The sequence below is a fragment of the Hemiscyllium ocellatum genome, chromosome 37 (genome assembly GCF_020745735.1).
Source record: "Hemiscyllium ocellatum isolate sHemOce1 chromosome 37, sHemOce1.pat.X.cur, whole genome shotgun sequence".
Taxonomy (NCBI): Eukaryota; Metazoa; Chordata; class Chondrichthyes; order Orectolobiformes; family Hemiscylliidae; genus Hemiscyllium; species Hemiscyllium ocellatum.
The window spans coordinates 30,671,119-30,688,620 of NC_083437.1; the positions used below are offsets into that span (position 1 = coordinate 30,671,119).

At 40.0% G+C, this 17,502-nt stretch overlaps 1 protein-coding gene across 1 annotated transcript in view; it reads right to left on the reverse strand.

The window, feature by feature from the left end:
- Positions 1-16,669, reverse strand: part of rer1 (retention in endoplasmic reticulum sorting receptor 1) — a 33,354-nt gene extending 16,685 nt beyond the window's left edge. Inside the window, exon 1 of the mRNA XM_060852449.1 lies at positions 16,593-16,669. The gene's annotated coding sequence lies outside the window, so the exon portion shown is untranslated. The remainder of the gene's footprint in view (positions 1-16,592) is intronic.
- Between the last annotated feature and the right edge of the window lie 833 nt (positions 16,670-17,502).

The following is a 17,502-nucleotide window of genomic DNA, read 5'->3' on the forward strand; positions in this document are numbered from 1 at the left end:
TTCCAAGGAGAAAGTGAGGACTGCAGATGCTGGAGATCAGAGCTGAAAATGTGTTGCTAGAAAAGCGCAGCAGGTCAGGCAGTATCGAAGGAGCAGGAAAATCGACGTTTCGGGCACGAGCCCGAAGAAGGGGCTTCCTGAAGAAGGGCTCATGCCCGAAACGCGATTCTCCTACTCCTTGGATGCTGCCTGACTAAAAATTCCAACCCCATTCCAATACCTCTTTTTCCTCACATAATTGGAAGATTGTTAACTGGACTAACAGTACAGAGTATATAAATTCATATCCCCAACCTGACAAACTACAAAACAAAAAATAATGAAATCTGTGGGCCAGCATGAGAAGAAATGCTCAAAGTTTGCTGGACTGTGCCGCAAATCAACTGGTTCATCAGTGCAACTCATGAAAGAGAAGGAAACCCATTATCCTTCCAATTTGTATACCATCCTTCTCAGACATTGACACAATACCCTCAAGGAACCTAGGAATGATTAATAAATACAGCTTTGTGACAATTGCCCAGCCCAAAATCAATTAAAAATATTCTGTGTTGGATTTTCACAATATCAACTGCAGTGCTGATTTTACATACAAAAGCAACTAACATTCCTAATTTAATTGAAGTTTTATAACTTAGACAATAAAATCACTTCCTTCGTTGCTGATATCCTAAACTCAGACTTTAAAACAGGGTTATTGAGAATGCAAAAATCTACAGCCTGTCTGTACACTCTTTCCTGATGAAGGGCTCTGGCCCGAAACGTCGAATTTCCTGTTCCTTGGATGCTGCCTAACCTGCTGTGCTTTAACTAGCAACACATTTTCAGCTCTGATCTCCAGCATCTGCAGACCTCACTTTTTACCTGTACACTCATCCAGCCAGAGTTCCAGAGCAAGGGCTGTACAGAAACTGCAAACAATGAGATATTCTTGTCTGACAAGATGGCTCAATGTTACAGTGCCTTGTATCTTGGCTGAGAGCTCAGGGAGCAACAACACACCCTTTCTTTTACCAAGTGCACAATGATGCTCAGCTAATGAATGATCAGATGTCATAAGGGAGCCTTTCTCTGAGGAAATACAAGTGAAGGAGTTCGCCTCAAGCAACAGGGTAGCACTAACCAATTTCTGAGGAAGGGTCACTCAACCAGAAATGTTAACTCTGATTCTCTCCATAGATGCTGCCAGACCTGTTGAACTTTTCTCGCAATTTCTATTTTAATTTCTGATTTACAGTATCCACAGTCCTTTCTGTTTTTATTGAGCAAAGGTTTCAGAGGAAAATGGAGGAAGTTGGGGCAGTTCAGATTTCTATCATGAGTATTTCCACTCTGTTCACAAGTCTGATGAGAAGTCAATTATTTTTCAGGAAAATGGTCCACTCAATATCCAAATTCTACAATGGTCAGAACTACTTAACTTTAATATAGGAATCCATTGTTGCCAGTGTTTTGGGATGACATCCCATGATTACACTCAGTCACGTGAAAAGATCAACAGTAGTTGGTGATGGAACAACAAAATTTCTTTTTGTTTTACTGATCCAATTTTAACTGGAATCAAAGCCACCAAAATAGCCAGCCTTTTTAGCCTCTGAATCAGATTGCCAATTTGTGTTGAATTAGCAGTAATCTGGTACCACAGTAGGTAACTGGGCCTGAAAGATCAAAAAACGTTATAGTTTCTTCTGCAAATGGGCTGCAAAGGGACTTGAACCCAGGATAATATTTACTCCAACAGAGATTACGTGAAGCCCAATGTCACAGGTACAGAAACCGATTGGGAAGTGGACAGAATCAGATAATAATTAGACACACAACGTAAAACTAGCAGTCAATAATCAAAGAATCAGAAGGTCTCAGTCCAATGGTAACACACTCCTATTATTTAAAATCAACCATATCATTGCCTGTTCTAACTTGGTCTTTGTCAACGAATTCCCACCTCCCCCAGCCTTCTGTTCCTCCTGGGTGTCAGCACTGACAATGGATGCACTCTGGAATGTAATAAGATGGTTGCGGGCTGCAGAATGATCCAAAGAAACACTTCAACAGAACACTAAGGGAGTGCTGCATTGTCAGGGGTGCCATCTTTGAGGTAAGACATTAAACAGAGACCAGTTGCTGTTCTTAACCAACAATTCCTAAAACAGATTAATTGTTACAGCAAATCATTTGTGGTAGCTTTTGTGAAAATTGGCTAGCACATTTCAGAAATGCTTCACTGAAGTGCTTTGGGATACTCTCTGATGCTGAAAGATGCTCTACAAATGAAACGTTCCTACTCTCTCAAATGCTGAGAGAAAAATGAAAGCAATATGAAGAGTGAGAAATGAGAATGCTCCTGGGAATGCAGTAACTGAAATCAATAAGAATCTGAATGCTCATGTGAGGAAGTACAAAAAATTAATATATCAAAAGGAAGAAAGGATGTGTGGAACATGACTGCGCAAATCACACAAGCACAAAAGTGAAACAGCTAATCCAATTACTGTTAGGTACTTACACACAATGGCTATCATTAGAGGAAATGTTCTAGGGAAAATAATGGGCCTAAAAGCCAATAAGTACCCTGAATATGGTGGGATATATCCTTGGATATTAATAGAATTGTCTCAAGAGCACAGATGCACTGGCTGTAACTTTCCAAGAATCCTTCAATTTTAGAAAAGTCCTGGAGGATTGGAAAATTGCCAATATAACTTTATATAGAAAGGGAAGGAGTCAAAAATAAACAGGTGAATTTAGGGCAGTTAACTTAAGTATGTTGCTGGTAAAATTTTAGAGTCTATTATAAATGATGTAATAACAGAGCATTTAGAATTACATAGTATGATCAAGCACAGTAGCATGGCTTCATGAAGGGAAAGTCATGTCTGACAAACTTACTAGAAACCTTTGAGGAAGTAACAAGCAGGATAGATGAAGGGGAAATAGTGGATGTAACACTTCTGGATTTTCAGAAGGAATTTGGTAGGGTCTAACCTTATTAAGTAGCCTAAGTGTGTGAGGTAGTAAACTAGCATGGATAGAGAATAGCTAATTAACTAAAAAACAGAAAAGGGTCCTGTGTTCAGAAGAATCGACGTTTCTCCTGCTCTTTGGATGCTGCCTGACCTGCTGGAAAAGCACAGCAACACATTTTCAGCTTTGATCTCCAGCATCTGCAGTCCTCACTTTCTTCTGTGTTCAGATCCTAGCTGCTCCAGAAGTGTGTCATAACATCTCTGAACCCATTGATTAGCAATATATAGAAGATAGAGTTGTGAGAAGGAGGGCATTTTCAGGACTGTCATCTCTAACGAGTGGAGTGCCCCAGAGATCAGTGCTGGGGCCACAATTATTTATAATATATTACCACCTTGGATGATGAAAGTGAAAATGCTGTAGCCGAGTTTGTGGTTGACACCAAAAATAAATGGAAAGGCAGGTGGTGAGGATAGCAAACTGTACAGAGAGATATTGATATGTTAAGCAAATTGGCAAAAATCTGGTAGATGGAATGTAATGTGGGAAAATGTAAAGTTATGCATTTTGGTAGGCAGAATAGAGCTGAATATTAATTAAATTCCGAAGTATTACAGAAAGCTACAGCACGGAGGGATCTGGGAGTCCTTATGCATTAATTTCAAAAAGATAGCACACAAATTCAGCAGGTAATAGGGAAGCAATAGAACGTTGGCATTTATTTAATAGGGAATGAGTATAAAAACAAGCAAGATTTGCTGAAACTATGCAAGGCACTAGTCAGACCTCAGCTGGAATACTTAGAGCAGTTCTGGGTCCCTTATCTGAGGTAAGATATACTGGCATTGGAAACAGTCCAGAGAAGGTTCAGTAGACTGATCCAGGTATGCAAGGACTGTCTTTTGAGGGGAAGTTGAGCAAATTAGGCTTGTACTCATTGATGCAGGAAAATTGACGTTTCAGGTAAAAGCCCTTCATCAGGAATTCCTGAAGGGCTTTTGCCCGAAACATCAATTTTCCTGCTCCTCGGATGCTGCCTGAACTGCTGTGCTTTTCCAGAACCACTCTAATCCAGATCTGGTTTCCAGCATCTGCAGTCATTGTTTTTACCTTGTACTCATTGGTGTTTAGAAAAATGAGAGACCTAATTGAAACATACAAGATTCTTAGGGGATTTGACAGGTTAGATGCAAAGTGGTTGCTTCCCCTTGTGAGAGAGTCTAGATCACAGGGCATTATCTCTGAATAATTTAAGTCAGAGATGGGGTGGAATTTCCTCTCAGAGAACAATGAGTTTGTGGAATTCTTTATCACAGAGGGCTGTAGAGGCTGGGTTGTTAAGTATATTCAAAGCTGAGACAGACAGATTTTTAATCAGTAAGGGAATTGAGGGTTGTGGAGAAAGACTGGAAAGTGGATTTGAGATCATCAGATCAGCCATGATGTCACTGAGAGTGACAGCAGTCTCAATGGGCTGAATAATAACTTGTTCCTGCTCCCATGTTGATGGTCTAGGTATAAACACATAAATCGGGAGAAGGCCTCTTGGCTGTTTTTTAAAATCATGATTCAATTAAGATCAAGGCTGGTCTTATGTTGACCTCAAATATGTTTGGCTGCCTCCCCCAATTCCCTTTTGAGTCTCTTGTTAGTCAAGAATCCATTTATCCCATCATACAAATATTCAAGACCCCACCTCCACCATCTTCTGGAAGAGTTCCACAGACACATAACCCTCAGAGCAAATCTCAACTCTGTCTTAAATAGGAGATCTTTCATTTTTAAAATGTTCTACATATGTATTTTTGAACTTAGATCAGAAATAAATTGCTCTGAATCCAGGACAACTTTCAACTGCTTTGCAAATGAGACAGGAAGGAGCCAGTTTAGGATGGAGCAAGAAAGTGATATTTACTGCTGAACTTTTCCTGTTTCCCAAACAACAAAATGCTTGTTGTGATGGTGACACTTTTTTTGGAGGGGTCGGGAGAAGGAAGGATACCAAGGGATGAAAAAGGGCAGACAGATCACAACAATGTCACTTCCTGACATGTAGTTCAAAGGTAATGCTGTTCATTATTTAAATATATAAGTAACAATTGGGTGTGAAACTGAGGAGGGCATACAATTTCTAAATTTGAAATGGAATGAATGATACATAGAAAATATTTAAGAGAAACTAAATGACAACATTTTCAGTTCTTGACAAACCAGCTTTTGGCAAAGCTGGGTGAAATTCAACAAAACTGTTAATGAACTCACCGCAATTTGGCAGATGGAACACTTGCACTGAAAACTTGTCAGCCACATTACTCAGTATGCAGCCTTAACTGTGATAAGCAGCTCCACATGGGACAACTAACAAAGTCTAATAGCGCCTACACTGTTCCAAAAAAAAGCACAAGCACTCTCCAATATACCAGAATGGTTCTGCATATGAAGGTCACACGAATACTGCTAAACAATTCCCAACTGATTTTCCAAAATGATACTGGGGCTAAAAAGGTTAAATTGAGGGCAAGTTTCATAGCCTCTACAGTCCAGAGGATTAAGGGTGATTTAGTTGAGGTGCTTATGATGATTAAAAGATTTAGTGGGCTGGAGTGAAATTCATTCTTCTGAAGGATTTAGACAATTCAAATGAGTTGAGGGTTTTTGTGGTGCAGCGGTAGTGCCCCTATCTCTGAGACCAGAGATCTGTGTTCAAGTCCCACCTGCTCCAGAGGTGTGTCCTAATCAACCTGTTCAATGATGTTAGGAAATATCTTCAAAATGAGTTTACCTTCACCAGAAGTGGATTTTTAACTGAAAGAGAAAAAAATTACATTGTTCCAGGCAACTGCTAACAGTAAAATTCTGAGTCAGACTGACTGAATTCATCCACCTTTCTCAGAATACTGCAAAAGATGGAACAGAGATACCATTGCTGAAGAATCAAAAACAAAATTACATTGTTGAACTTTCAAAAGGGGCGGTGCTTGTATATGCAGGACACAAAAGTATGACCCTTATCTTGGCTTCAAGTTGAGGTCAAAGGTATCTCAACTTTAAACAACTTCACTCAAGCAATTCAAACATTCAACAAACTTACTGGAGAGAAGTGTGAAATACAAAATTAAAAGAAAATATTGCTTATTTTACTGCTATGGTTGTCTTCTGTGGTCATTGCCTTTCAAACATAAATTATTATTCTACACACTTCCCTCAAACATATTTGATGTATCACTGTTGTTTACTTCACATTCTTACAGAACCTGATAAAAAGGTGATTAAGTGCAGGAGAGAATGAAACCACTGAACATATAAACAGCTGCCCACCACTTTAGCGCATAGAAACCTTCCTACCCCCCTCATACTGCTGCTTTAGAACATAGTGTGCTTGAACAGAATCACACCATTCTTACATCCAACAATTGACAGTTTTGTTAAAAAATTTCTCAAGTTTTCATGTTTCTTCTCTCTTATTCACTGCTATTGGGTTGTGGTTCCACAGGCACCAGCCACCTCCAATAAACAATTAGATTACTTACAATGTGGAAACAGGCCCTTCGGCCCAACAAGTCCACACCGACCCGCCGAAGCGCAACCCACCCAAACCCCTACATTTACCCCTTACCTAACACTACGGGCAATTTAGCATGGCCAATTCACCTGACCCGCACATCTTTGGACTGTAGGAGGAAACCGGAGCACCCGGAGGAAACCCACGCAGACACGGGGAGAACGTGCAAACTCCACACAGTCAGTCGCCTGAGTCGGGAATTGAACCCGGGTCTCGGGCGCTGTGTGACAGCAGTGCTAACCACTGTGCCACCCACGAGTCTCAGCCAACCATTTATGAGCAAACCTTCGATCAGCTAGTCAGTGCAGGTGGATCTGACTCCCAGTACACAAGCACACTTCACAGCTGGGCCACCACCTTGTGATTAAGAACAATATCTAGGCTCATTTTCCTTCTTTAACCTCAGTGGACCTGAAGACCAATTTTAGCACTTCTGAGATCAGCTATCACACAATAGACTGGGAAATGAATCAGAGATTTTCCCACTGTTTTCTTCGTAAAATACAAAACATTACTTGATATGGTGACACTTGGTCAGCTTTAGAGGCCACAATCCAACGTTTATCAGATATTGTTACGATGCAAACCAGAATCTCGATCTCCACAATAGGTTGGTCTGTTACTGTAGAGGTCACAATTTGATTTTCTCCCATCAAGATAATGTGTTACTGTGAAGGTCAAGGTCTATAATGTCTACTATCAGAATAGTGTTGTTAAGCAGCTACAGCAAGAACATAGAGTTTAAAAACAAGGAAGTAATGTTAAATTTAAATCAATGGTTTAGCAATAATTGCAGTAGCATGTGTAGCACTAGGTGTAGAAAGGGGATTGGAAACATGGAAAGGGAAAGGTTTCACTAAAGTAACAAGATTCAGTCATCGTTATGGAGAAAACAGAGGCCAAAAAATCATCCTGCTGGAACTAGTGAAGGTGGGAAAGTAGGATGTAATCAAGTTTTTCAATCGTGAGAAAGATTTCAAGCAGCAATAGATTTTAGCAAACTGTTTCAACATTAAAACAAGGGGGACGGGGAGATCCAAGATGGCAGCGACTCAGCAAGTCTGAGTCTATAGTGCTCCTCCCAAGGCCTAGGCAAAGTGGGCCACCCTCCCCCACCACACTCACCAAATCAACTAAAAATAGTTTTTATTTAATGTAATTAGTGGTCTAGTACTAAATTTATACAGTTCAGTCTCCTGTAAAAATGACTAGGGGGAAAACAGCCTGCAGTTCTCAGCAGGCAGGAGCCCCTCCCCCACCCTCCCCAGCTGCAGCAGAGGCGTCCGCAGCCGCCGCGGGGGACTTACCTACGGTGGCGAGTCTCGCGGAAATAATCTCCAAACTCTACGTGAAGATCGATGCTTTCATTGAAGAGTCCCAAAGTCAATGGAAATTCACTCTCGGCCGCGCTACAAAAGCACGGCCGAGGCATTGAAGAAATTGAGTACCGAGTTGGAGGGACGGAGCTAAAGGCCGCAACCTCCGAGGCCATTGCAGAATTAGCCGTGGATCAGGTCCGGACTTTCGAGCAGCAAATCCGGACCTTAGAGAACCACATTAACGACCTCAAGAATTGAGGTCGTCGAAAAAATATTCGTTTGCTGGGCCTTCCCAAATGGGAAGAAGAAGGCCAGCTTACAAGGTTCCTTGAACAGTGGCTTCCGCAGTTATTGAACCTGAAGGCTGGACTAGGCCAGGTGAGGGTAGATTGGGCCTACCGGGTTGCAATATGCGGGCCCGGCTCGGACCAGCGACCCCGCCCAGTCCTGTTCTGGCTGCAGAGATAGAAGGTGAGGCAGATGCTTTTGGAAGCCTCCAGAAATCTTGGGAAAGATCCACAAGCCATGACTATAAAGGATCCAAGATTATGTCATTTCAGGACTTTTCCCCAGCTTTGGTTCGAAAGAAGAAGGCATTTGATGAAGCAAAGAAGTGTTTATGGGATTTAAACATTCAATACCCCTTGCGCTACCCAGTTATACTACGCTTTAGCCATGAAGGATCCGTGTTTAACTTCGGATCATCGGAGAAGGCCAAGGAACTTTTGGACTCTCTAAGACAAACTATAAAGAGTTAATTGATGTTGTTTTGCCCTACCCCCACCCCGGTCTACTCCCCCCTTTTTTTCCTTTCATTATCTTACTGTTTAATATCATCTCCAGGGGGTGGGAAGAAGGACTTATTTATTCATCCTTTACTTAGCGATTTCCTTCCCCCCCCTTTTTTATTTATATATATAAGCCAGGGAGTCTAGTTAATGTAAATGGGGGGGAAGGTGGCTTCCTTATCTTATATTATGTTTGTCCTTGGGAGTGGAGTTGTATTCCCCTGTTATTTTGTATTAATATATTTAATTATTATTCGCTGAGACTGTAATTTTATAGTCATATATGTTCATATACGGTACTAACATTACCAAATATATCCAGGTGTTGGTGTGGGTGGGGGTGGGGGGGGTTGTGTGGGATAGGGTACTCACTGTTAGTTCTAGTTCAGTAGTATACTTGAATTTTCTTTATCCTATCGTGGGGTGCCTGGGTCAAGGGTGGGGCACGTTGGGAGAGGTTATGATAGGTTTTTTGGAAAGGAAGTGATGCCCCCTGGGAATAAGGGGGAAGATCTTCATTTAAATACGTTTTATACTTTTTTTTACTATTTAGAAATGGGTTTTTTTATTATATTGATCTGAAGTACTAAAGAGCTTTTATTTTTGTGAATCTTATATGCTCTATGCTCGGGATGTTTTGGATAAATACGGGTTTTGTTGTGATCTGATGTTAACACATTCAAAGCATGTATATAACCGCTCAATTTATGTGTTATCCGTTGGATTTTTTTTTCTCTTGAATAATGTAAGAATTTTAATGATACACTCTGGTTAGTTGTAAGTTAGATGAGTAGTTAGTTGAGTTTTGTCTTTTTTTTCTTGGTATTTCTGTTTTCTTGCTTGATACATTTTGGTGATCATTTATTTAAGATTCAACTGTATATCAATGTTTATACCTGGGTTTTTTTTTTAAGTTTTCTTTTGAAAACTTGTGGGAAAAAAAAGGGGGACAAGCAGAAGAAATGTTTCCAACTAGAGGTGGGGGACAACACAATGCTTTACCACAAGATGATAGCTACAAGGCACAGTCTGTAATATTTGTTCAAATCAATTGGGTAACTACCTGTAAAAAAGATAAGGTTATAAGAGACAGGACTAAAAGTAAACAATGCTGTTTGAAGAATTGGTGTAATTTGCAATATTCTTGATAATTCTACAATAAAACAAATTTGATTTATAATAACTATTATTTACGTACTATCTGTAAGCCATTACTGGACATGTAACAATTCACTTGAGCTAAGTCGCTGCATTTTGAAATAACACAGGACAGTTACTTAGCATCACACTTTTAACTTGCAACTTTTAAACTCTATTTATTTACACATTAGTGTTGTTCACTCCAGGTTGGTATCTTAAAAGTAAATTTGGTCCATGAACAAAGTCTATCCTTCCATGCATTTTAATAGCAATGAATTCCTAACATCACTTATTAATTCTTTCAACTAAGATTAATCAAGCATAGCCTCGGATCAGAGGCTCATCTGAATGGTTCATATTTTGCTATGGTTCTTAGAAGGTAGATGAGCCAAACAATACAAGTTTTCCTTATTAAAATGCATCTATGCTAACTTATTAAGATCAATTTATTTCTGTCCTTTCATATCTGGGTCTAAATATTAATTGTGAATTCAAACATTTTGGTTACTAAATGATGAACTGATTGTTCAAATTCCAATCAGTAGCAATATTCATCTGTCCACAACAGCACTCCACCCCTGCCTGCCAAGTATTCTTACCCATGCTTCAAGATTGCCTAACCAATTACATTTTGCAGTATTAAATGCAATTTATAGGCCTGGCCAGTTTCTGTGGCTCTGGAAAATGGCAGAAAATGCATGTTACCAATATAAGTGTATTGTTTGTTGCTACAGCTTGCTGTTAACTTTTGATATTGCACTCGCGATGCCTCCAGCTCTCTGAAACTGGTAAGAAATACTAACAGGTGCAATCCAGAATGAATTATTTGGGCACTTTGTTGTTCATCCTGGAGCTAAAAGGAGCAGTTTGTTGCAGTTATCCAATTCACAGCCTCCACAACAAAATCAAAATATCATTGGTAATGAATGGCAACCAGTTAACAATCTAGAGGTTTATGCCACCCAAGAGTGATTTCATGGCAGCAGTGATATTGAATACCATTATAAACTAAGAGTCATTCTGGTATAATGTACATTTCATCTACGTGAATTGGCTATAAAGTGATTGACAGATTGTGAATGATGTCTAGACAACATGAACTTTCTACTGAACGGGTATAGCGAGTTTCTATAGCAGTTTCCATAGCACAGGGCTGGGGAGGAATACAACTATCACATTATAACAGAACGACCTGTATGACAGTCAAGTTGAGCAGTCAAATCCTGAAGTCATAATAAAACGTAGCAACAGATCTCTTATAGTATCGTGTTAGGAACATGGATGTGGCATTATTTGTGAATATGACTTGTCCTCTTCAGATATGATGCCATGCAGGGGAAATGCTCAAAGCAGGTCCTGAGATCAATCACTGATCAGTGTGAAGGCTGATTACCAAACTCAACTCACCAACAGAAACTAATCTATAATCAAGTTTGGCATGGATTACACCATTCTTTAGAACCTTAAATGTGAAGATCACTCTCAATACCTAATGAGTTAGATAGTTACAGCAAAGAATTTTTAAATATTTTCAGTCCTTCACAACCTCATGTTGTCCTAAAGTGCTTCACAGCCAATGATGTATTACAATGCATAAGATTTATAAAACATACAATATGGAAACTGGTCAGAAGTAAACACAAATAGCAATGGAAACTGGTCTATGGCAGCATTTAAGCTCCATCTGAGCCATCTCCCACTTTATTTCACTTTGCCAGCATATCCTTCTACTTATTTTTTCCATGAATAAGTATCTAGCTTTCCCTTAAATGCATCTATACTAACTATATTGACAGCTCTCATTCCTGCTCAATATTGACCTTTAAATAAATCCCAACATCTGATTTGTTGATCAGCCAAAAGCTTACATACAATACAGCAACAAAGGATTCAAACCCAGGATGGTTTGAAGTTATGAAGGAGGGTCTCTGGACCCAAAACATTAACTCTGCTTTCTCTCTACAGATGCTGCTGGACCTGCTGGGTTTTTCCAGCAATTTCTGTTTTTCTCCTGAAGTTATGATGTTTCAAAATTAGTTATACATTAAAAAATACATGGTCTTTTTAAATATTCAGTCTACAATTATATTGGATCGCCAAAAACACTGGACGTAGTCTATACACACACTGCTGAAATGTAGTAAAAATGTCAGTGAATTTGTCCACAGCAAGCACCAATAAACAGCAATGTGGTGATGACCTAATCAACAGTTTCAGTGATATCAATTAAAAAAGAACTCTGTTAAGACAATAAGCAAAGTCCTTAACTCTTCTTCCAGCAATACCATAGAATCTTGTACATTTACCAGAGAGGGCAGACACAGTCTCAGTTTAACATCTAATTCAGAAGATGGCTCTTTCAACAGTGCAGAATTCCATCAACATTGCTCTGAATTTTGTGCTTCTCCAGTCTTTAGGGTGGTACACGACCCCACAGCCTAATCCGACTAATTCATTTCATTTGTTATTTCTACGCTGATGAATATGTCATGTGAGAATTTGCAGTCGGATCATTGTCGCAAGGTGTCTGTGAGCTTCAGGATTCAAGCAGTCCAATTTCTCAATGAACTCTTCTTGGCAGATTGCTATTTCTCCCACACCACTGTTTCCACCTAGTCAAAATGCCACCAATATGTTCAACACCTCAGCATAAAATCCCGGCTATCTATTCAGCTGGATATTACAATTTGATAGTCTAGAAGTGATCCCAACATCATAGGAAAATAGAAGAAATACACTGAGGAGCATTCAGCCCATCATGAGTCTGTCAACAGTCAATCAGATTATGGCTGATCCATAACTTTACATTGCATATTACAGTGAATGCCAAATACAATTCATATGAAGCATCTGTAATTGAATACATGGCATCAAGAAGCACTCCATATATTTACTGCCCCTCCTGACATATCACCATCCGTATTTCACTTTAAGGAGGACAGATAGAGCAATCCAATTTCATTTAGGGCAATTAAAGTTATCCAAAATAACTACTCTCCCTTTCCAGACAAATTCCTTTGAACAGTTCTATATTAATCAGTTCCTTTCTCTATAGTCTGTGACTGAACAGTGACATTCATTAACTAATTTCACTTATCAGACATTTTAATCCAAAATTTCTCATCTAATTCAGATTCTCATCTGTAAGGAATAACATTCTCTTCGGGGATGGCAAGAAAGCAAGAGTATGTGCACTCAAATACAGCCTCATCATGTTCTCAACTCATCCCAATATCCTTCACATCCAATAAAGCATTCAGCTGGGCAGCCAATGATGTGTAGGCAAATACACAGTCTATTTATGCACTACAAGGCTCCACACAGAACAAAAGACAAAAGTGACCAATGAATCTGTTCTGCTGGCTGAAAGGGGAATATTAATTATATCATCACAAGATTTATTTTCTATTTATCAAAATGCCAGCATTGGATCATTAATTGCCAACCTAATGCAAAGACTAAGCAGGACACAGAAGATCTGAATAGATTTGGGACAGAACAGGAAAAAACTTTATTTTGGTAATAAAAGGTTGAGATCCTATGGAATGCACATTTGTGCTTGAAACAGAGACTATTTCAAGTGACTTCTTAGTTGTTGATAAAAGAGGAACATGGAAAGAGTAGGCAAAAGGAATAAGATCTACAGCTCAGGTAGAGATTAAACAGCACCAGACTGGCTTGAACAAACTACCTGTTTGTGTGTTAACTTTCTAATCATAACAGTGATTACTCAAGTTGTAAGAATATAATTAACTTAAATTTTGATTTTTGTTTCGTTTCAAATGCCTCCATGACCTAGCCCTACCTCTAATCTCTGTTGAGAGTGTGGTGCTGGAAAAGCACAGCAGGTCAGGCAGCATCCGAGGAGCAGGAGAATCAACATTTCAGGCAGAAGCCAATCTCTTCCAACCTTCTGAGATTCTGCACTCGTATAATTCATGTCTTGTACATTTCCATTATATTTACTGCACCATTGGTGGCAGTGTCTTGAGCGCCCAGGCCCCAGGTTTTGGTACTACCTCTCTACATCTCTCTGCCTTTGAAAAACTCCTTAAAACATATCTCTTTTAGTCATCTGACCTAATATATCCTGATGTGGTTCAGTACCATTCTTTGTTTTAATACACTCTTGTAAAGTGCCTGGAGACATTTAATTATTTAAAAAGGTATTAAATAAAGTTATTGTTGCTGAATTTCAGAAAAGTGGAAGCATACAAATTTGCTTTAGGCACTGGGCAAGGCAGTGCATTCCTGAAGCTTGCTTTCAAAGCTTGTCTTGAATTGCCTAAAATAGTCACTGCAGTGATATTCTGATATTCTTAACTGCTGTTTCTCAGTGTGCAGTTAGCACATTCTGGATTTCACTGAGAAATCCCTATGTGTTCAGGATATGAAAACGATTTTGTGGCTTTAAACCTTTAACTATACATTTAAAGTGTCAGGTGTATCAGCTGGTGTTAGTTCAGTCCAGATTGTTCCTGCTCACCCACAACTCAAAATTGTTAATAAGGCTAAACCAAGACCCAACAGGAGCTTAACACCTCCAAAAGGAAAAAAAAAATCAAATATTGAGAAAATATTCAATAAGATTTAACCCAATAAAACAAAGTACTTTTCTGCTCATCTTTCCTCTACAATTGGCACTGGCTCAGGCTGAGGTAAGATTCCAGCAGAATAATAATTTGGAATTGTAGCCTTAAATGATCTTAATCTCTTGTTCAGAACACTTAACTAGTATCCCAACTGCTGCTTTGGCTAAAATTAGCTAACTCCAATGATCTAGGGGTTCTTTAACACAATGCTGGCATCCCTACCTCAGAGCCAGGAGACCCAGGTTCAAGTTCCACCTGCTTCAGAGGTGTGTCAAAGCATGTTGATTTGAAAATAGCTAAACTATTACTCTAACTTACGATTCTCTGGTGTTGATGGTTGAGGTCAATGGTGTATTGACCAACAGCCTAAATTATTTTGGCTTTTGTAACAGCATTTGTTCAATATCCTAATCTGAGGTGGCAGTTCCATTATTGATCAATAATACCAAATATTGTACTGAGTTGAGCGTAGATTCTGAAGTATCCTCTATTGCAAATTTAACTATATTCCTTCACAGAATCACAAAAGTGTTAGAATCTGAAGGAATATTTTTGGTACAAGACAACTTCTAAAAAGTTGCTAAGGAAGTATAACAGCTAAAAATTTCAAAACAGAGATTAATAGAATTTTGTTGGTCACAAGTATTAAGGCTTACAGAAGCAAAAACAGGCAGATGTAAGGACAGATCAGACAACAATCTAACAGAATGACAAAACGGCTTTAACGATTGAATGACCAGGAAATGTTTTTTTATATGATCACTGGAGTATATCATTTTGGAACTTACTGAAACTACATAGCCAGCGCAAGATCTTGTATGTGCATCAACAAATGCACTCTGGCTGCTTTCTACAACTTCATGTCAATAAATACAGAAACAATGTAGGATTAAAGCATACTGAGTATTCACAGGGCTCTACACAACAAAAACTGCCCTTTCCCTGCACAAAATATAAAAACTCAGACAGCATGCTAGAATACACTGAGGAAAATTTACATTTTCCTTAAGATCACAACATCTATTTATATATAAGTTATTCCATACATATCAACCCTGAATTGATTACTGAAGAGCCAGTGAGGTCAAATGAGACTGAGTGAGGAAAGGTTGGAGTTGACACCTTATCCTTATCCACTGCTCAAAATCTTGGGCCAATCCATGGCAGAGCACTAATATGAAACATGGAAGAACACAGGAGTTCAGGCAGCATCCAAAGTGCAGCGAAATTGACGTTTCGGGCAAAAGCCCTTCATCTGGAACATCGATTTTACTGTTCCTCGGATGCTGCCTGAACTGCTGTGCTCTTCCAGCACCACTAATCCAGAATCTGGTTTCCAGCATCTGCAGTCATTGTTTTTACCCCTTACTAATATGAAACACTCCACAAAACCAAGATGACTAAAATATCACACTGTGGCACATCAAATTGATTTTATATTTATACCACACTTCCTCAAACAGCAAACTTATACTAGATTTGGCTGTGAAACTGAGACCAAGACCCAAGACATCTGTAAACTACCAATCATGGCCTTAGTCTGAGGCCTTTACCTCTGGGAACGTGAGAGTTTCAATTCTGTTGAGACACTATTCGAAAGCAATTTGTTTGACAGACACAAGAGATGATCCTGGCAGGGGCTGGCCCCGAAAGGCATGCTGGGAGATGCAGTCTTCCCTCCCACTCCTTCCATCAAAGTTTGCGAATCAGGAATTACAACCCCCCTATGATGAACCACACGGGAACGTTGCCCGCCCTTTTCCCACACCAGGATATTCTTAAAATAGATATAACTGAGACCGAAGACGAAATAAGAACGAGTTGCAATTTTAAGGGTCAACTTTCATTGATGAATGCTGGCCGGTTGATGTGTCAAAGGAAGGCGATATGCAACCTCACTGGTGCAGGCTGGGATTTGTAGTCCATTAGCTAGCTCCGGTTAATCTAGGGACAGCTCCAAGAAAATCGGCAAACTACAATTCCCGGTATGCATTGCGAACTCGTCGGCAACTTCCGCTGTCTCCATTATCTTCCCCCCCCCTCCCCTCCCGCTAAGGCCGCGACGTCTCCCTGAGGCAGAGAAAGCGCCGCAGGAGGCCAAGGGTCAGGAGAAAAGGCGACAAAACGCAACCGTTACAGTTACGGCGTGTTCCGTCGTACGGTCAGCTTAAAGCAGCGTCTGCCGGTGCCTGTGTGGACTTTCCCCGAGGCCCATCACTCTCACCTGAGCAGCTACTCGCTTCCAGCGGCCTCCACTCCTCAGCGCTACACGTCACTACGGCCTCGTTCCCGCTCCCTCTCAGACCCCACCAGCCGGCACCAGCGAACATCGATTGTGCGGCGCTCTGCGCAGTGCCCTTGACGTTGCCACATGTTCTGCACTTGTCAATCCAAAGGATCCAGGAGGTTGCATGTGGTTCAGTACTTCACCTATGGATCTTCATCATTGCCAAGGATACAAACCTTGTCTAATTGTAACATTAGACAAAAATAAAAAACTACAGATGCTGGAAATCTGATTTAAAAACACAGAAATTGCTGGAAGATGTTAGCATGTCTAATAGTATCAGTGGAGAGATTAGATTAGATTAGATTAGATTAGACTTACAGTGTGGAAACAGGCCCTTCGGCCCAACAAGTCCACACCGACCCGCCGAAGCGAAACCCACCCATACCCTTACATTACCCCTTACCTAACACTATGGGCAATTTAGCATGGCCAATTCACCTGACCCGCACATCTTTGGACTGTGGGAGGAAACCGGAGCACCCGGAGGAAACCCACGCAGACACGGGGAGAACGTGCAAACTCCACAGCAGTTAATGTTGGCACAGATGCTGCCAGATCTGCTGAGATTGTCCAACAGTTTCTGTTTTTGTATCATAGCATTAGAGTGGCTAGAACGAAAGGAGATCATTGTACTTTTCTCTGTAGCTCCCTACACGTTTTCTTTTCAGGTTCCCCTTTTGAAACAACCATTTAAATTTTGAAATAATCACACTCTCAGTCACTGCAATGGAAATCCTATTTGCTCATTTCATTTTTAAAAATCCTCTCCATTCCCAATGGTTATTTTTGCCAATTACCTTAAAACTTACCCCTCTGGTTTTGGACTCTGTTTGCCTTGACCTTT